The sequence below is a fragment of the Cervus canadensis genome, chromosome 1, assembly GCF_019320065.1.
Source record: "Cervus canadensis isolate Bull #8, Minnesota chromosome 1, ASM1932006v1, whole genome shotgun sequence".
In the NCBI taxonomy this organism is placed as follows: Eukaryota; Metazoa; Chordata; class Mammalia; order Artiodactyla; family Cervidae; genus Cervus; species Cervus canadensis.
This window is the reverse complement of record NC_057386.1, coordinates 77,268,160-77,289,334: the sequence shown is the minus strand read 5'-3', so window position 1 is coordinate 77,289,334 and position 21,175 is coordinate 77,268,160. Positions and strand designations below refer to the sequence as shown.

The window sequence follows — 21,175 nt, the reverse complement described above, 5'->3', positions numbered from 1 at the left end:
GGGCCAAGGAGACTGTGCTATAACTTTTGACCAAAAAAGCAGCTCTTTTTCCATTGCTGTATTTGGGCATATAAAAAGTGAGTCTTAGATTGCATCCTACCACCAGGAAGAAGTCCAACTGAAGGTAAAGCTGATACACAAGGAAGGAAGGAAGAAGTGAAAGAGACAAGAAACGAATACCCTCGTGGGGCATTCTGGGTCAGACCCTCCCCCAGATGAAGCCAGCATTCCTCTGGATCACACTATATTCTAAGTCCATATAGTCCATTTTTTAAGTCAATTTGAGCAAGGTGTTTCTGTCACTTGCAGCAAGAAGAGTCCTACAATTGTGCATTCGTTTAAATGTCTTGGAAAACCTAGTTATTCAGATATATGGAAAAAAATAAATGGGAGAGTTTTCAAATGGAGATGTGTATGTATTTTCATCCTAAAGGAAATCAATCCTGAATATTCCTTGGAAGGACTGATGCTGAAGCTGAAGCTTCAATACTTTGGCCACCTGATGCGAAGAACTGACTCATTTGAAAAGACCCATCTGGGAAAGATTGAAGGCGGGAGTAGAAGGGGACGACAGAGGACGAGGTGGTTGGATGGCATCACTGACTCAATGGACGTGAGTTTGAGTAAACTCCGGGAGTTGATGATGGACAGGGAGGCCTGGCATGCTGCAGTCCATGAGGTCGCAAAGAGTTGGACACAGCTGAGTGACTGAACTGAACTAATGTATTTCCAACAAAAATAAAGTCTGTGTTTAGATTGTGTTAGACCATTAAGATTGTTAAGAGTCTTGTGTGAGATTGTCATATTGCTATGCTAGATTGTGCTTCCCAGTACAAGCAAAACTTCATTATTGAAGTTTTGTGCCTTGGGTCCTAAGCCTTATATAAGGAACTACATAAAAATTTTGCTCTAAAAAAGAATTCTTTAGCATTCTGGCTTTGGAAAAGCCAATTTTCCAGCCTACCCCATTTTGTCTTCCTGCTGAGCTAATAGCCAGATCTCCAACTAAAACAGCAGTGCCCATCTCTGATTAATGGGACCTTTCTCCCCACCTTTTTTAATGGCTTCCTCCCATTGTGATTTCAATCAGAGCATTGCTGGGAATCCCTCCTGGTGCCTCTCCAGGACCACTTCTATTGCCATCTTTTGTATACTCCTCCTCAAGAAGAGAAAAGTCAAAGAAATGTCTCCACACTCCAAAGCTGAAATCAATGTGGAAGGTGAACAAACGATAGCATTTTTCTAGCTGAAAGGGGCTTATAGCCATCAGCTGGTACAAGGATCAGCCACGGGCTAAATCGAACCCACCTGATTTTTATTGACAAGTGTAATTACAAATAAAACTTTATTTGAATACAGCATGCCTATTTGTTACATATTGTCTATGGCCACTTTCTTGCTACAAAGGCAGCACTGAGTAGTCAAAGACTGCAAGACCCCAAAAGACTAAAATATTTACAATCCAGCCCTTTATAAGAAAAATTTGCCAACTTCTTATCTAGCCCAGTCATTTACTTTTTAAAAAGAAGCTTAGGTCGAGAATTCCCTGGGGGTCCAGTGGTTAGGACTTGATGCTTTCACTGCCGGGATCCCACGTTTGATCCCTGGTTGGAGAACTAAGATGCCACAAACCATGCAACACAATCAAAAAAAGAAAAAAAACCCGCAGCCTGTAAAGGCTAGTGAATAGAACATGAGAGACCAAATCCAGATTTGTTCCACATGGTGGTGTTTTCATGCTCTAGTCTTATCCATCTACTAGATGACAGGTGCCTTGTAGGCAGGCATTGCGCCTCCTATCTCTGTGGTATCACAATGGAGGCTGAATACTGAAGTCATCATGAAAGCTAGGAAAGGGATTGAGAAAATAAGGGATTCCTTCAGAGATTTCTCGTCTGTGTAACCCATCTCCCCTCCCATCTCCACAGCCTCCAAGTATCTGTAGCCACAAATCTGTCCTTCTCCCACTGGACATCAACCTACTCTCTGTAAGATCATCTTGAAAATGACATAATAGTATCCACTCCCCAGAAATGAGCCAACGTGTGCAAAGCAGGTAGCCCTGTGCTTGGCGCGTGTTAAACTCTCAAAGAATAACAGTGTAGCGTCATCATCATCAAAAATCGGAGGCATCCTGAGATCTGCCTGGGTATTGGAGAAAATGGTATTACTGAGCTGGCGATTTCTTTTAGATCCCTCTACAGGTAAAGTGAAACATACAAGAAGGTGGGATTCCAACACTCAATTTCTGCAAACAGTTGAATCCACATTGAATTGCCACCACTCAAGGAAGTCAGAGCACTAGTCAGGGGCCATTCTCCCAGATCTCAGCAGGACCTGTGGCCCTGGAAGGAGAAAGAAGATCCCTTCCCTGAGGCTAAGGCATTTTACCATGGTGTGCTCAATCACTCAGTAGAATCCAACTCTTTGTGACCACGTGGTCTGTAGCCCACCAGGCTCCTCTGTCCATGAGCTTCTCCAGGAAAGAATACTGGAGTGGGTTGCCATTCCCTTCTCCAGGGGATCTTTCTGACCCAGGGATTGAACCCACATCTCTTGCATTGGCAGGTGGATTCTTTATCCCAGCACCACCTAAGAAGCCCAAGGCATTACAAATGTCAAGACATAAACTAAGGAAAGACTTGGAAGCATATCAAACAGCATGTGTATAGTACAGACCCAACTGTGGCCAAGGACATTTGTCCTGATCCTCCCCGAAGTGAGAATGGTCTCACCTGATACCAAGGGCTCCCATCGGACCACACAGGTCGCTGCCTAATCTAACTCTTCTTTAGATTTTATGACTGTGACTCTCTCTCAGTCAATAGGAATTTGTTGTCACTGTTCTACAACATACTTTAACTGTGGGCAAAATATCCTCGTCATTAATTCCATCCTTTTGCCAAAGAATTATGCTCATGTTGTTATTTTGTATTTTGACAGTGCCTATCTGGAGAAGGAAATGGCAACCCACTCCAGTACTCTTGCTTGGAAAACCCCATGGACGGAGGAGCATGGGAGGCTGCAGTCCATGGGGTCGCAAAGAGTTGGACGTGACTGAGCGACTTCTCTTTCAACAGGGATGTTAGGGATGGGAAAGGCTGAGGGCAGGAGGAGAAGGGCGCAACAGAGGATGAGACGGTTGGATGGCATCACTGACTCGATGGACAAGAGTTGGAGCAAACTGGGAGATAGTGAAGGACAGGCGAACGTGGCGTGCTGCAGTCCATGGGGTCACAAAGAGGCCGACACGACTAAGCAACTGAACAAAAACAACAAAACAGGGATGGCAGAAAGAAAAATCAACCTCGTGCCAGAGGAAACAGCCGAGTATCCGTCCAGGTCTCCCTCCGCTTTCTGGTCTAAGAGGGCAGATGGCAATCCCCCTTTAGATCAATACCCCTTTAGAACCTAACAGGCACATGAAAACAATGGGGTCTACAACCTCCCCTATCCAATTGCTTTTTGTGATGCTAATCACAAGGAATAAAAACTGTTCAGGGTTGCTTAGCCCATATAGGGAAACGAATGCGATGTTGGGCCCTCTGTAATGTACCCTTGGCAGCCAAAAAACAGGACCAGGGCTAATAACTAGTAAACTCCCATATTAAGAGGGCTTTTCCCACCCCAGTCCCCACCCCTGCTGCTGCCATCTGTGTGTGACTTTTTGCTCTATAAGAATTCAAACTGGGTAGGGGGCTGTGATTTTTTAAAAATCTCTTAGTAGCATCTCTACCCAGAACTAGCCTCATCACAATTACCCTCACCAGACGAGGCAACCTCACATTGAGAATGGATATGGTTTGCAGCCAGCACCAAATGCTTCCCCTTCTGCCTTTTTTGTCTTCCCTATCGATCAGAACATGTGAAACTCCCAAATGAAGAGTAAACACACAGCCCAGGTTCCTTTCATCTCCTAACATATGTCATGAAGGGGAAAAGGAAAAAAAAACCTATTCCCAGCTTCAATCAGCCATTCGTTCTCTGCGACTTGAACCTGAGACTGAACGGGATGCGTGGGGGAATGGTGGAGGAGGGCGGCTGTGGGCTGACTTCTTGCAAGATAATAGGAATTCGCCGCATACCTGAGTCTTGGAGTCATTATCTCCCCTGCGAGCACTTCTGTATTTATATATAATGAGATCATTACCAGGCAGCTATTCCAATTTTATTCAGACTTTAATATTTCTTGAAGAAAAAAAAAATAGCATACAAAAGGGTTTGTGATGCCAACTCAATCAGACGTGCTGTTGATGGAGAATTATTCAAGTGCAAGCCAGAACAGGGGAAAAAAATCATTTCAGAGAGGTTTCTGTCAAAGCCAAGTTCGCCTGTGATGATGTTTCCAGTGAATGTGCTGAAGTGTCCAGAGGTGAGGAAGGAAAATAACAACTAACAGAAGACGGGGCTGTGGACAGGATTAAAAACCGGGAGTGTTCCAGCCTACGCGTTCAAGCAGGCAGGGCAGGGTGTCCTGCCGCGCGGGCCCCCACCCCGGCATTGGTGGGTAATTAGACCAAGGAAGCAGGTACCCTCAGCCCCGCTCGCCCAGTTTAGCAGGAGCAGTCGGGTGTTAGGAATTAACCTTTGTGTGGCCTTGTCTCCTTTTGTGATTGAACACAGGTGGCTGGCGAGGTAGGCGAGACAAGTCCTTTCTCCTTTCACAAGCAGCATTACTTTAAAGAAGGGACTGTCTCACCATCCCGGTACCCTCTCTCTGTGTCCCCATTCAGACGCAACGGCTAGACTTGCAGGGCCCCCGCTAATCAAATATCCTGGCTGAGGTTTAATAAACCATCCTCTGTTTTCAGCAAATGAGAAAATCAAATGAAAGAAATCAAATCCGGAAACCGAACAGAAAGGCCTCTCTCTTTGATAATCCAGACGGCCCCTCAGGATCAGTCTAAGCCTTGGGTGACAATTACGAAAACTGTTCATCACTGCCCAGCACCCTTAGAAACACACTCTGCTATTATGATCTCTCTGGATGTTTGAACTTTGGATAAACATTAACTTATGTCTTCATGTCTAGCATCTACAGTTTATCCTGAGATTATAAATATAAAAGGAGGATGATCTTAGCTCTCAGTCCTGAATTGCAGACAAGAGTCAGCAGGGAAAGCAGGAATGAAGGCTTGTCCTCAGGATCAACATGAAAGTAAAGGAATGTGGGCCATTTATGGTGATTGGAAGGCACCCATCATTTTTCCCCTAGAATTTCCTAACAAACTAAACCAAAAGAGCATTGGTAGAAAATTTTCGAAATGTCCCTGCTGTCCAGTGGGCCCCCAAGCCTGATGGTAGCATAGAACTGGTAGATTTTTTTATTATTATTTGTATTATCCTACCTTAAAGAGATAGCTTGTAATGTCTACTAGTTCTGGTAAAATCATTAAGGCTATTTTATAGATCCTAGTCTTGGCATGTACTCAACACTTAGAAATCAGTTTGTGAGAGAAAGAAAGGAAGGGAAGGGAGGGTGGTGATCTCCTGTCTCCGTGAAATACAGCCAGCTCCACAACAATCTATAATCTGCATTCTGTAGGCAAAGGATTGCATCAAAATTGTCCTGATTTAAAAGAGACTTAAATAGAAAAATGGCAACAATTTTCTCTCCCTACGTAAATCCAAGTCATAGCAATCATTTGATGATTTACTTCTTGAAAAGGGAAAGAATCAGCCCAAGTAAGAGTTACTAAATTTCTATTGTCCACTATTTGTGTGTGTGTGTGTGTGTGTGTGTGTGTGTGTACGGGGGGTGGGGGGTGGGGGAGAGAGAGATTTTTCATTTACCCTTAATGTGGATTCTCCTGAGAAGCGTGACGACTTGGCATTGGTCCTCCATCTGCCTTCCTTGTCCTGTTATCCACCTTTTTTGGGCTTCCCTCTCCACCTTCAGAGACAATTGGTCTCTTTTTCTCAAAAGCCACTGCCTCTGCAGCATCTACTCCCAGCCTCCACAGGTCCTTCCCTTCTGTCATCAAATATCCTTATGCTCCTCTTCTATGGAAAATGGCCCCAAGGCTGGGTATCAGGTGACGTGGTTTCCAGCCCCTGCTCTTCCATGACTTGTTGTGTCCCTGGCAAGGCTGCTAGGAGCATCATTTCTCCTCATGCTGTTTTCATGACTCGACTTTGCTACTGCCCGCAGATATAGCCTTACTTTCATCCTTTCTTTAACTGCCAAATCTCCACTACCTTCGTATATTCTTCCCTCAAACATCTTACAGACAGCCTTCCCACCCAGCCCACCACTGACCCTTAAAGATCATCCAATCCAACCTTTCTGCCAAGTCTGATTGTCTATGAGGACTTCTAATCCTTTGGACACTTTGTATGTGTCTGACATGACAGAGGAACCCTCGTTCTGAGCTCCCCGACCTGTCCGTCCACCTGCCTCAGCTCTGTCTGGTCCTGCCTGTCTGTGATCCTGACCCCACCTGTTGGCTTCAGTCATAGCGGAGCAGTAGGGATATGTCTGAGGGCTTCGGAGAGGCAGAGACAAAGTTCTCCAGCCCAACAGTCTCACCACCTCCCTACACAGAGACCTCCCATACATGAAATTTGTAATTGAGAAGTCATCTCTCTGGGTTAAAACCTTGTATCTCACAGAATCGTCTGTTTGAAAAACAAATGCCTTTAAGAAGATTGTACACTAAATCATCACATATTAATAAGAAAATAATTTCATAGATAATTAAAGGTTACCTCAGAAGTCAGAAAGTAACATGTTAAAAAAATGCAATATAAAATGAGTCCATTTTGAAGGCATGACAGCTGTTGTCTGGATAGACCAAAATAAAATCATGCTCAAGAAAATAAATATATTTTAATACCTATAGAAGCACTATTCACATAATTAAAACAATATAAACATTTCCATAATTGAGAACTGGCAAGGTGATATCCTAACTCCCCAGAACTCTGATTAAGGATGACAAATTTGATTTCCCGCCCCCAAGAGAGTCAAAGCTCTACAGTAGGGAGGATTCTGGGAAAATTATCAATATCTGTCTATGTAGCTCCTGCAATAATGTATTTTACTGTCATAAATGTGACAGAACACAAGAAACTACAGTCCTATAACTATAATAAAACATAATGGAAAAGAAAAAAAAGAAATATGCGAGAATTTTCCTTTTCTACTAAATGCTGTGGTATTCTTTTAACTGCCTTCCCCTGCTCTAACCAGGGAAAATTAGTCACAGGTTTCTGCTGAGACCACAAAGACCTAACCTTTTTTCCCAAAATACTTGCTTTCACACATGCTCTGTAGGCAGCAGTAAACCCTGGATCACCGATAAAGTCTTAGAGCCTCACCCTAATGATTATCTCACTACCATTCAGACTTGTTGGCACTGTGTTTTGAGGGTTTTTAATTAAGTTATTGATTTTAATTGGAGGTTAATCACTTCACAATATTGTGGTGGTTTTAGCCATACATTGACATGAATCAGCCATGGGTGTACATGTGTCCCCCATCCCAAACACTGCTCCCGCTTCCCTCCCCATCCCATCCCTTTGGGTTGTCCCAGTGCACTGGCTTTGAGTGCCCTGTTTCATGCATTGAACTTGGACTGGCGATCCGTTTCACACATGGTAACATACATGTTTCAATGCTGTTCTCCCAAATCATCCCACCCTCACCTTCTCCCACAGAGTCCAAAAGTCTGTTCTTTATATCTATGTCTCTTTTGCTGTATAGAGTTGTCATTACCATCTTTCTAAATTCCACGTATATGCATTAATACACTGTACTGGTGTTTTTCTGACTTACTTCACTCTGTATAATAGGCTCCAGTTTCATCCACCTCATTAGAACTGATTCAAATGTGTTCTTTTTAATAACTGAGTGATATCCCATTGTGTATATGTACCACAACTTTCTTATCCATTAATCTGCCAATGGACATCTAGGTTGCTTCCATGTCCTAGCTATTGTAAACAGTGGCTCTGTTTTTTATAAAGCAACTGAGTGTTTATTTATCAGAGTCCACTCCCTAGTTTTTGCAGCTTCCTAAGGTGCTTCCTTCCTACAGTCCCAGAATCTGGATCAGTGGGTAGGAAATAAATTGTCTGGATACTCTATGTGAAAGTGGCCAAGATTAAATTTCTCTTTTCTCTGCCTGAAAGATGTACTCTGGTACCAAATTAATAAGTTTACACCTCCACTGTGGAGCAAAGTGCCACCTTTAATCATCTCCAGAAGGGGAGCACCTGACCTTCCACTTGTTGAGTTCAGGAACAACAGGAGAAAGATCATTGAATGGTGTCAAAACCAAAAATAGCTTGTCTCTGAAGACCTTCTCCTCATGAAGCACCCTAGGACTCAAAGCAAAGCATGCTGCTGCTGCTGCTGCTAAGTCGCTTCAGTCGTGTCTGAATCTGTGCGACCCCATAGACGGCAGCCCACCAGGCTCCCCCGTCCCTGGGATTCTCCAGGCAAGAACACTGGAGTGGGTTGCCATTTCCTTCTCCAATGCATGAAAGTGAAGAGTGAAAGTGAAGTCGCTCAGTCACGTCCGACTCTTCGCGACCCCATGGACCGCAGCCTACCAGGCTCCTCCGTCCATGGGATTTTCCAGGCAAGAGTACTGGAGTGGGGTGCCATTGCCTTCTCCAAAGCAAAGCATACCCAGCTGGTATTCCACGGACAGGGAGAAGAAAAATTGAAAACCCCTAGCGAACTGTGCAACTCATGCCAATATCAGAGCCACACAGCATTTGCAGGTAATATCCCTTATCTTGTACTCTGACATCATGAAATGAAATTCTAGGACAGTGTGGATCTGACTGTGAGGTGATTCTTAGGTTGTCTCTTTATGAACCTGACTGGCTGTGTGGTGGGAGAAAGCAAGCTGTGGTTGGGGGAAAAAAAGAGACTCTTGCCCTGCTACTCGAAAAGTCTGCCACGAACAGGGCCTGAAGATAGGAAACATGTGCCTAAAGGAGACATTTAGTTCTTCTTTCCATGAAAAATGATACCCGACTCTTTACCTACATGAACAGATACCTTGCTCGAGAAACCATAGAGCAGGAGTTCTTAACTGCCGTCTCTCAGGTGTTGACAAAGTACAGCCCACAGGCCAAGTAGAGCCCACTGCCTATTTTTGTAAATAAAGTTTTATTGGAACACAGTCATGCATACTCATTTCCACATTCTCTACGGCTGCTTTCTTGACATGATGGCAGAGGTGAGTATTTGCAATGGAACTCTTACTTCATGCAAAGCCCTAGATATTAACTATTTGATCCCTCATAAACAAAGTCTACTGACCCTGCCCTATATCCTCTATAGCAGAGTTTAAGATAATTATCACAATGGCCAATGTTTATCAAACTTTTCAGCATGCAGTGCATTTCCACACGTACCATGAAATAATCTCCATGGCAATGCTATGAAGTAAGTGTTTTGTTTTCCCCATTTTAAAAGTGAAGGACTCAAGGCTTAAAGAACTAAACAGACCCCAGAACTCAGAAGTGAAGGCAGGATTCAAAGCCTATCAGCCTGGCTCCAGTGTCCACTCTCTTTCCTAGTGAACAATATTTCCTCTAATATAAGAACAGCTACCATTTGCTATGTGTTTACTGTACACCAGCTCTTGCACATACTGTTTTTAAAGCTCACCACTGCCTATGTTTGTACTTTCCAAAGATCAGGGAACAGGAACCCAGACTGGTTAAACAATTTACCCAAGATCAGACAGGTAAGAGTAAAAGAGTAAAAGATCCAGATGCCATAGTTCTTCAAATATATGCCAACTTGTAACAGAAAGGCATTGAAGAGACTATATGATAAGCATTAGAAACAATGGAACTTTTTTCTAATTCTGTCTAGAAAGACTGTGGTTCTCCACACTCAGGTACCAGCCCTCATGTTGTCATTAATTATCTGTGTGGCACTTGGCACATCACTTAACCCATTTCAGGTCTTAGGTTCCTTGTTGTTAGCATAAGAAGGAAGTAAAGATTGGATGCTCTCTGAGATCTTCCAGCTCAAATACTCTCCAAATGTCCCATCTGTCCCCTCACAGAGTTATGGTCACTTTTGCTCTAAATGCATGTGGTCCTGGTAATTGCAAAGTAACAGAACCAGTCAGCTGTTCGATTTCAAGCTCCTCCCTTGGGATAATCTCTCATTATGGATCTTAATTGCTTTCCCTTCAAGAGAGAGAGGCTGAACTCAAGTCAACTCCAGTAGTCACTTATCATCACAGGGTGGCTCAAGAAAATAGCTGCCTCCCTGGAATACCACGAGGACCAAAGACGCTAGTGACTCTTGCTCCTTTTTCATTCATTTCCTGGTTTCTGAGTTGGGGTATTTTGGCTAATTTATTAAACAGCCCATAAGATCTAAATCCTGAGGACCCAGATGGATCAAAATAGTAAATGTACATTGAATATTATGTGATTTGGTGGGAGTGATTGTTTTCTTATATTATAATATTAAATTACTACCATCAACCTAGCAAGTTAAAATAGTAAAACTTATAGCTTTTCATAAAAGGTAGGACTTTTCCAATTAGTTGTTTTATCTATATCTTATTTCCTAATCCTATTATCTTTCTCTGTGGGTTATCAAACTTGAAGGACCACTGATGTCACCATACAGATGCCTTCACCATGTTAAAAATGGCCTCCCTAGGACTCCCCTAGTAGTCCAGTGGTTAAGACTCCACACTTCCAATGCACGGGGTGCAGGTTCCATCCCTGGCCAGGGAACTAAGATCATACATGCTGCACAGTGTGGCCAAAAATTAATAAAAATAAAAATGGCTCCCAAGCAAAGCCTGAGTTCTAAAACATGCCATATAGAGTTTCTCAGATGGTGGCTCTTCTCTGCCTGAATGCCTTCATTTTGACTGGTGGTAAAACTTCAGGGCATACTTCTGTTGAGTTTACTTCTTTAAGTGACTTGGTTTTTTTTTTTTAAAGGGTTGGGGGCGGGGGGGAGAAGCCATCTTGCCAGTGATCCCTCTAAGCCTTTTTAATTGCAAAACTCTCTTTTATGGTGTCACTGACCTAGCCTTAGCAGAGTTCATTTCAGAAATGTGCTGAAGTGGGTACCAGCACTGACAGCAGAAGCTGAGAAATGTTTCAAGTATCACGACTCTACATTTTTCTCCTGTCCGTGGGTTCAGGGATTCATCCTGTCTGAATCATGCCTGCCCTTTGTTTATGCATGAATAAGATATTTTAGACACTTGAGGACAAAGCATAGACACCAGCCCTTCCTGGAAAAATAAGACCTAGACCTCAGCTCAGGGTGAGAACACAGACTGTCCCCAGGGCCAACTAATTTCCAAATGTGAATAAAGATACATTGGTTAGCAAGCTTCTCCAGTTCTCCTATTGACCCCTAACCTTTAGCAAGACAAAAATGTCACATATAATGGATCCTAAAATTAATGGCACATTTTACTTTTCAGTTGATCAGATCAGCGAGAGTGAGGTCAATGTCTTACCTCCTCAAGATAAGAGGTTGTCATTGTTTGAGTACATTTAACAGCATCACAGACACCGGGTCTCAGAAAACATTACATAGCTTAGACGATCAAAATATGGATCCAAAAGAAAGAAAACCTGCAAAAAGCCTTTCAGCCTCATTCCCTAACCCTTGGTAGGGCCACGCCGAAAGCATCTGTTGCTGTATCACTGGGGAAACCTCTTCTTTGCCAGGCTTGGCTCGTTCATTACTAGATAACCATTTCCTGAGCACCTGCTACTTACAAAACCCCACTCTAGGGCTTCCCAGGTGACTCAGTGGTATAAAGCATCCTCCCGGCAAGGCAGGAGACACGGGTTCAATCCTTGGATTGGGAAGATCCCCTGGAGGAGGAAATGGCAACCCACTCTGGTATTCTTGCCTAGAGAATCCCATGGACAGAGAAACCTAGTAGGCCACAGTCCATGGGGTCGCAAAGAGTCAGACACTACTGAGCACATATTCCGTGGAACACAATCATAGGCACTGGGCATGCTCTGAACACAACAAAGTCCATATTGTAATAGATCTTATTAATACATTCTGCTAAAAGAGACACAACAGATTACCCAACCTGGGGACCTGGCAAAAGGACTGACAACACCCAGGGAATCTGACTTTGGAGGCCAGTGGGGTTTGATTACAGAACTTCCATAGGACTGGGGAAACAGACTCTTGGAGGGCATGAACAAAACTTCGTGTGCACCAGGAACCAGGAGGAGCAGTGTCCCCACAGGAGACTGAGCCAGACTAGACTTGCCTGTGAGTGTCCAGGAGTCCCCAGTGGTGGCCTGCTTTGACAGTGGCCTGCTGTGGGTCAGGGGCACTGAGCAGAGCAGTGCACGCACAAGTCCTTTTGAAGGAGGCTGCCATTATAGTCATTGCCCCTACCATAATTTGGCCTCAGGCCAAACAACAGGGAGGGAACACAAGCCAGCCCATCAACAGAAAATTGGATCAAAGATTTCTTGAGCATGGCCCCACCCATCAGAACAAGACCTAGTTTCCCCCACAGTCAGTCTCTTCCATCAGGAAGCTTCCGTAAGTCTCCCATCCTTATCCACCAGCGGGCAGATGGAAGGAAAGCCACAATCACAGAAGACTAACCAAACTGATCACATGGATCACATCCTTGTCTAACTCAATGAAACTATAAGCCATGACATGTAGAGCCACCCAAGACGGATGGTCATAGTTGAGAGTTCTGACAAAATTTGGTCCACTGGAGAAGGGAATGGCAAACCACTTCAGTATTCTTGCCTTGAGAACCCCATGAACAGCATAAAAAGGCAAAAAAATAGGACACTGAAAGATGAACTTCCTGGGTCAGAATGTACCCAATATGCTACAGGAGAAGAGTGGAGAAATAACTCCAGAAAGGATGAAGAAAGGGAGTCAAAGCAAAAACAATGCCCAGTTGTGGATATGACTGGTAATGGAAGTAAAGTTTGATGCTGGAAAGAACATATTGCATAGGAACCTGGAATGTTAGGTCCATGAATCAAGGTAGAAGGAAGTGGTCAAACAGGAGATGGAAAGAGTGAACATCAAAATTTTAGGAATGGATGACTATAATTCAGATGACCATTATATCTACTACTGTGGACAAGAATCCCTTAGAAGAAATGAAGTAGCCCTAATAGTCAACAAGAGTCCAAAATGCAGTACTTTGGTGCAATCTCAAAAATGACAGGATGATCTCTGTTCATTTCCAAGGCAAAGCAGTCAACATCACAGTAATCCAAGTCTATGCCCAACCACTAATGCCAAAGAAGCTGAAGTTGAAAGGTTCTATGATGACCTGCTTCTAGAACTAACACCAAAAAAAAGATGTCCTTTTCATCATAAGAGACTGAAATGCAAAAGTAGGAAGTCAAGAAAAACCTGGAGTAACAGGCAAGTTTGGCCTTGGAGTACAAAATGAAGCAAGGCAAAGGCTAACAAAGTTTTGCCAAGAGAATGCACTGGTCATAGCAAACACCCTCTCCCAACAACACAAGAGCCGACTCTACACATGGATATCACCAGATGGTCAATACCGAAATCAGATTGATTATATTCTTTTCAACCAACGATAGAGAAGCTCTATATAGTCAGCAAAAACAAGACCAAGAGTGAACTGTGACTCAGACCAAGTGAACTGGTTATTGCCAAGTGAACTCCTTATTGCCAAATTCAGACTTAAATTGAAGAAAGTAGGGAAAAACATTAGCCCAGTCAGGTATAACCTAAATAAAATCCTTCATGATTATACAGTGGAAGTGACAGACAGATTCAAGGGATTAGAACTGATAGAGTGCCTGAAGAGCTATGGATGAAGGTTAATGACCTTGTACAGGAGGCAGTGATCAAGATCATCCCCAAGAAGAAGAAATTCAAAAAGGTAAAACAGTTGTCTGATGAGGCCTTACAAATAGCTGAGAAAAGAAGAGAAGTGAAAGGCAAAGGAGAAAAGGAAAGATATACCCATCTGAATGCAGAGTTCCAAAGAATAGCAAGGAGAGATAAGAAAGCATTCCTCAGCAATCAATGCAAAGAAATAGAGGAAAACAATAGAATGGGAAAGACTAGAGATCTCTTCAAGAAAATCAGAGACACCAAGGGAACATTTCATGCAAAGATAAGCACAAGAAAGGATAGAAATGGTATGGACCCAACAGAAGCAGAAGATATTAAGAAGAGGTGGCAAGAATACACGGAAGAACTACACAAAAAAGATCTTCATGACCCAAATAACCATGATGCTGTGATCACTCACCTAGAGCCAGACATCCTATAGTGCAAAGTCAAGTGGGCCTTAGGAAGCATCACTACGAACAAAGCTAGTGGAGGTGATGGAATTCCAAGTTGAGCTATTTCAAATCCTGAAAGATGATGCTGTGAAAGTGCTGCAATCAATATGTCAGCAAATTTGGAAAACTCAGCAGTGGCCACAGGACTGGAAAAGGTCAGTTTTCATTCCAGTCCCAAAGAAAGTCATTGCCAAAGAATGCTCAGACTACCACACAATTGCACTCACCTCACATGCTAGGAAAGTAATGCTCAAAATTCTCCAAGCTAGGCTTCTACAGTATGTGACCTGAGAACTTCCATATGTTTAAGCTAGATTTAGAAAAGACAGAGGAACCAGAGATCAAATTGCCAACATCCACTGGATCATAGAAAAAGCAAGAGAGCTCCATAAAAATATCTACTTTTGCTTTGTTGACTATGCCAAAGTCTTTGACTGTGTGGATCACAACAAACTGTGGAAAATTCTTAAAGAGATGGGAATACCAGACCACCTTACCTGCCTCCTGCGAAACCTGTATGCAGGTCAAGAAGCAATAGTTAGAAGCAGACATGGAACAATGAACTGGTTCCAAATTGGGAAAGGAGTACATCAAGGCTGTATATTGTCACCCTGCTTATTTAATTTATATGCAGAGTACATCATGTGAAATGCCAGGCTGGATGAGGCACAAGCTGGAATCAAGATTGCCAGGAGAAATATCAATAACCTCAGATATGCAGATGACACAAAGCAAAGAGGAACTAAAGAGCCTCTTCCTGAAAATGAAAGAGGAAAGTGAAAAATTTGGCTTAAAACTCAACATTCAAAAAACTAAGATCATGGCATCCAGTCCCATCACTTCATGGCAAATAGATGGGGAAACAATGGAAACAGTGACAGACTTTATTTTCTCGGGCTCCAAAATCACTGCAGATGGTCACTGCAGTCATGAAATTAAAACATGCTTGCTCCTTGGAAGAAAAGCTAAGATCAACCTCGACAACATATTAAAATGCAGAGATGTTACTTTGCTGACAAAGGTCTGTGTAGTCAAAGCTATGGTTTTTCCAGGAGTCATGTATGGATGTGAGAGTTGGACCATAGAGAAAACTGAGTGCCAAAGAACTGATGCTTTTGAACTCTGGTGTTGGAGAAGACTCTTGAGAGTCCCCTGGACTGCAAGGAGATCAAACCATTCAATCCTAAAGGAAATCAACCCTGAAGATTCACTGGAATGACTGTTGCTGAAGCTGAAGCTCCGATACTTTGGCCACCTGATGTGAAGAACTGACTCGGTGGAAAAGACCCTGATACTGGGCAGGATTAAACACAAGAGAAGGAGGGGATGACAGAAGATGAGATGGGTGGATGGCATCACTGACTCGAAGGACATGGGTTTAAACAAGCTCCAGGAGTTGGTGATGGACAGGGAAGCCTGGCATGCTGCAGTCTATGGGGTCACAAAGAGTCAGACACGACCTAGTGACTAAACTCAACTGAGTAAAAGAGACAGGCAATAAACAAATACACAAGAAAAAATGTATGGTAGTGGTTAGTGCTATTTTGAAGATAAAATAGGATAATATAATACTTTGTAGTTTAATTACTAAGTATGGCCAACTCTTTTGGGACCCCATAGACCGTAGCCAGCCAGGCTCCTTTGCCAATGGGATTTCCCAGGCAAGAATACTGGAGTGGGTTGCCATTTCCTTTTCCAGAGCATTTTCCCAACCCAGGAATCAAACCCGTGTCTCCTGCATCTTCTGCATTGGCAGGCAGATTCTTTACCACTGAGCTACAAGGGAAGCCCAATCAATATAATACTAGACTACTTTCATTTGCTTTAGTCAATAAAGATTCTCTGAGGAGTTGACTTTTGAGTTGGAAACAGAATAAAAATGATGACATCCTGGGAAGACCTTGGTTAGAGGAAGAAGAACAGTCTGGACAAAGAGAACTCCTAAATGGAAAGGCCCTAAGGTGGAAGGGAACTTGAAGTTTTCCAGACACAGCAAAAGCAGGGTGAAGGAGAGGAAGGCAGGTGTAAGATGAGCTCAGACAGGCAGGCAGAGGCCAGATTTCATAAGGTCCTGAGGACTTCGTGGGAAAGCTTCATTTGACATTAACTATCATGGGCAGCTATTAGACGTTTTCAATAAAGCGGGATTCGTGACCAATTTTTTTTTTTTTTTTAAGGTGCTCCAGTTGTTGTGAGAGGAGTGGATTTTGGAAGGCAAAAATGAACGCAAGGGAACAGCTTACAAGGTGACGGCAGGGGCCAGGTAAGAGATAATGGAGGCTTTTACTGGGTGGTACTTAGAGAAGAAGCAGAGAAATAGAAATTTCAGAGAAATGTTGTGGAGTTAGAATGGCAGGATTTGCTGATGGAGTTCATGTGGGGAATGAGGGAGTCAAGATCACCACTACAATCTGGGGTCAGCTCAAACACATGGAACCCGTTTGCTCCTCTGGCATCTGAGATTGTGATGTTTCAGTCAAATGGTGCCAGACGCACAACCAATTGCCCTGTAGAGGTGAAATACACTAGAGGAGACTGGCATGTTTTATGAATTATCATTAGAGAAATCATTACTGTTCTGATTTTCTCCTACAGAGCAATTTTGCTCCTTGGAGAGCCTCTCTGGGCTTGCCCGCGTAAGAGTCTTATTCTTAACTTACACAAAAAGTGCTTTTCTTCATTTTGCTCTGGTAGCCAGGAGGCACGTGAAATAGAGAGTGGGCCAGGGATCCTGTGCTTTGTTAAAGTGAAGGGAAAATCAGCACCAGGAATATTAGCCATGGCAGTACACAGGATTGCTCAATGGTGTATGAAAAGAAAAACCAGTCATCTAAATTGAATTTTCAGCTGGAGCCTAAGAGGCCAAATTTAATCATCCACCTAAAATTATCACACAAGTCAGTACTTCCTCCCCTCTCCTTCCAAAGGGAGACCGATGCTTTATTTTTCAGTCAAGCAGGTGGCCTTGAGGCAGCTTACCACCTGGTTGAAATCTAAATACTTTCACCAAGACAAAAGCCAGTAACATGATTGATTATCTTCTCATTGTAGAAGAGAGCCTCCCCAGCCAACCAGCCTGCAGAACTGCTATCAGATTATCACTGAACAAAGCTAGACTCAGAGCTGATAAACAAAGCCGCCCAAACCACACGCCCTGATTGGCTGAGGCTTCATCTACCAGCTCAATTCCATTTAACACATTGATTTCTAACAAGCTTCAGTTAGTTTCTTAGTTGTTAAGCCCTGGCTTTCTTTTTTCAGGCCCTGAATAGGTATCCACGCTCCCGGTCAATCATTTAAATATATCTGCTTCAGAGTTGGAATTGGTCTGGCCCCCAGAGGGAATGCTCTTTCTCTAAACCTCTCAGAAGTATAGACTTGTAAGCAGCAGACGGATTCATCCCAGATTCCCTTCTATGTCTTCTGGGAGTGAAAAAAACACCGTGTGTACATCCCATTTAATTGGAAGCCCACAATTAAGATTCTATCTGACCATGGTGTGTTCTCCTGCATCCCAAGCACCTAGAGAACAGGCTGTATGATGGCTGATCCAGGGCATCACACCTGAGTTCTTTGTACCAGGAACCACCAGGTAAGGGTAGGGTGAGGCCAAACTACCTCAGGGACGTGGCACTCCCAAATCTCTGTGGGTCTCCTGCCTCTGTGCTGAAATTCTCCTGGACGTCTTCAATATCTTCTGATCTCAAGACCAGCAGGAACAGGAAAATTGAGACTAACAGAGACTCTATCATAATACGCAGTAGAACAAAGGTTTCAAATACCACTTGCTCCTTGAGACTTACCAAGCCTGTCAGTACCTCATATTCCTTATCGGTAAGATGAAAAGGAAAGTCACAAAATAAAACACTAGACAGAGCGGGTGTAAGAAAGAAATTAACCTTCTCCTGAATGGAAATTCCATTCAAGGGTCAGAATAACTCCTTCTGACACCTTGTAATATAACCACGTCCCTTATTCCTAAGAAAATCAGAGGATGTCATCTACTCTTCCAGCAATCTTTTTTCTTCTTTGTGATTGCCGGTGTTATGGTTTGTAATGCTTGCTACTAACCTTGGTATTTGCACCTAAGAAAAAAAGCCCTGTAGACAGAAGTTGTCATAGAGGCAAAAGAAGCCAAGTCCCCATTCCCCTAAAACCTTCTTCCACAAGCTCAGGGTGAAAACCAAGGTCTTCTTGCAGCAGCACATAAATCTTTCCCCTCCCAGCTCAAGCAGGCCATTTTCCTCCTCAAAACCAAACATCAGACTTGTCAAAAATGTTTCCTTATTGATCAGACAGAGACAGAATATTGATGTTAGAGAGAGATTTGCTGAACTAGGCCTCTGGTTTCTGGGAACAGCTGAACCTGTAATGGTGCCCCTGACCGTGAGGATTGTAGCAGAGACTCTGTCCTGGTGGAGGCTGCACTGAGTTTCAGGCACTACGCCCAATCCAGACATATAAGGCTGATTAAAGGCAAGAACACCAGCCATCAGGCAACCGACACCGGCAGAGGACGGAGAAGCCACATGTGAGCTCAGCGCCCCTCCCACCAGCCCGGTTCGTGCTGCGGTGAAACCACGGGCAAACCAGAGCTGCTTTCCTTCTATGCTTTTAGAGAGAAGCACAGAAGCATCTTGTGAGAGATTTAATAGCAGCGGCAGGAGAGACAGGCTATTTTCCGAGGAATCAGAGAAGCCTCGGCTGCATCCGGAGGGTCCCTGCAGAGCCCCCTCCCGCCGCACTCCCCCCGCTCCCCCGTCTGCAGGCTTCTCCGCAGTCCGGCAGCCACGGGCGGGGCGGGCATCTGTAAAGCATCTTCTCCCTCGGGGTGATCCAAGCTCCGTTAGGGTTCTTTCACAGGAAAGGGAAGGTAGAGAACCGACGGTCTGTGGTTCTTTTCCACATTAATAGTATTCTTTATATTCGGTGGCTTTTTTATTATGAAGAGAGAAATAAATGAGGACTAAGGAGTGAGACAGAGAGGGAGAGAAAGAGAAGGGAGGGAGGGAGCAAGGAGGATTTTTTTCTGAACTTTTTCTTTTGTACTGGAGTACAGCCGATTAACAATGTTGTGATAGTTTCAGGCGGACAGCAGAGGGACTCAGCCATACATACATGTATCCATTCTCCCCGAGATTCCCTTCCCATGCAGGCTGCCACACAACCCCGAGCGTTCCCTGTGCTATACCGTAGATTCTTGATTATTCACTTTAAATATAGCAGTGTGTACATGTGTGCGTGCTCAGTCGCTTCAGCCGGGTCCAACTTTTTGTGACCCTATGGACTGTAGTCCGCCAGGCTCCTCTGTCCATGGGATTCTCCAGGCAGGAATCCTGGAGTGGGTTGTCATGCGCTCCTCCAAGGAATCTTCCCAACCCAGGGATCAAACCCACAACTCTTACATCTCCTGCATTGGCAGGTGGATTCTACACGAAAAACCTAGCGAGCCCAGCAGTATGTACATGCCATCTTAAACTCCCTAACTATCCCAGGAAGGGAGATTTTGAAAGAGGTTAGAGGACACCTGTTTAATATTTATTTATTTAGTTGTGCGGGGTCTTGAGTGCCACGTGTGGGAGCTTTAGTTGAAGCCCTGTAGGATCTAGTTCCCCAGCCAGGGATTGAACCTGGGCCCCCTGCATTGGGAGCATGGAGTCTTAACCACTGGACCACCAGGGAAGTCCCAGAGGACACTTTTTAAATCAAAAGAAGTGGCAGTGAGTATGCTGATACAACATCAAGCACAGCCCCGGGGGCACCAAGTGACAGAGACGGTCCTCATCGCAGAGGGGCCACACGGCAGCAGCGGGGCTGCAGAGGATTACCTCCCAGAATTGCCTGAGCAGCTTTCCCAAAACGCAATTCTCCTCCTCCGGCTAGAGATTCTCAGGGTGATCTAACAGCTCACAATTCAGAGAAACGTCCAAGATGTGTTAAGCGAAAAGGACATGATGCAGAAGAGTCTGTGTAGTAAGATCCCATTTTGAAAATAACACAGACATAATCACATGTCTTATTTGCCTGTGTTATTATGTGCCTAGAATAGCATGGAAGAACATATGACTAATGGAAACTTCTCTAAGGGATGGTGTTGTGAGGGCTTTCACTCTTAAGTTACCCATGTGGGGTATTTCACATTTATTAGCCAGCATGTGTCCCTCCCCCCAACGAGACCCACAAAGCCCTGTGCTGGCACGCTGGCATGAGTGGCACACGCTAGAACAAGAAAAATGAGGCAAGTGATTGATTTCGGGCAGGAAGATCCTGGCATATGCTAACAGAACAAACGTTTAAGGCTGAGCAAGACTGGATGAAAAGGCTCCACAGGCCAAGGAGAAGATGCGGGACACCACCAGGGATTCAGAGGGCGACAAGGAGAGGCTGCAAGCCCCGCCCGCAGAGGTCAGCTGAATGAATTTCTCTTGGCTCCTGAAAGCAGCACCCTGACTGCACCCACCTGTCAGGGTGCAGGTGGCCGACAGTGGCCGCGCTCTCTTCTCCTTGCCCCACAGTGAGGCCCACCCATGGCTGAGGGTGGCTTGTCACTTAGAGCTGTCCATCTCGAAGTGACACTGATCTACACCCCAAGTCTCCCCAGCACCGCCCCACACCTGCCTCCCCACCCACCTCCTGAGGAAACTCCTGGCATCTATTTCAATGACACACACATCTTCAAGCCACTGCCTGGCCCCAGATCATGCAAGACGTGAGCCTGGAGGCTGGTTACAACATAAGAGGGGAGGCCTGCTCTGGACAAGGATGGAACTAGATGCAGCAAGTGTGAACTCAAGGAGCCAAGATGGCGATGGAAATCCACCACCCCATTCTGTGAGCCTTTCACAGCATCCTCATGTTACACCACATGCAGGGACTCCCTCTATGATGAGAAACAGGT

The 21,175-nt window shown here is 44.3% G+C and overlaps 1 non-coding gene across 1 annotated transcript; it reads right to left on the bottom strand.

The window, feature by feature from the left end:
* Positions 1-19,886: 19,886 nt before the first annotated feature.
* TRNAW-CCA lies at positions 19,887-19,959 on the bottom strand. The gene has a single exon. It is a non-coding gene; the product is annotated as a tRNA-Trp (tRNA).
* Positions 19,960-21,175: the final 1,216 nt, after the last annotated feature.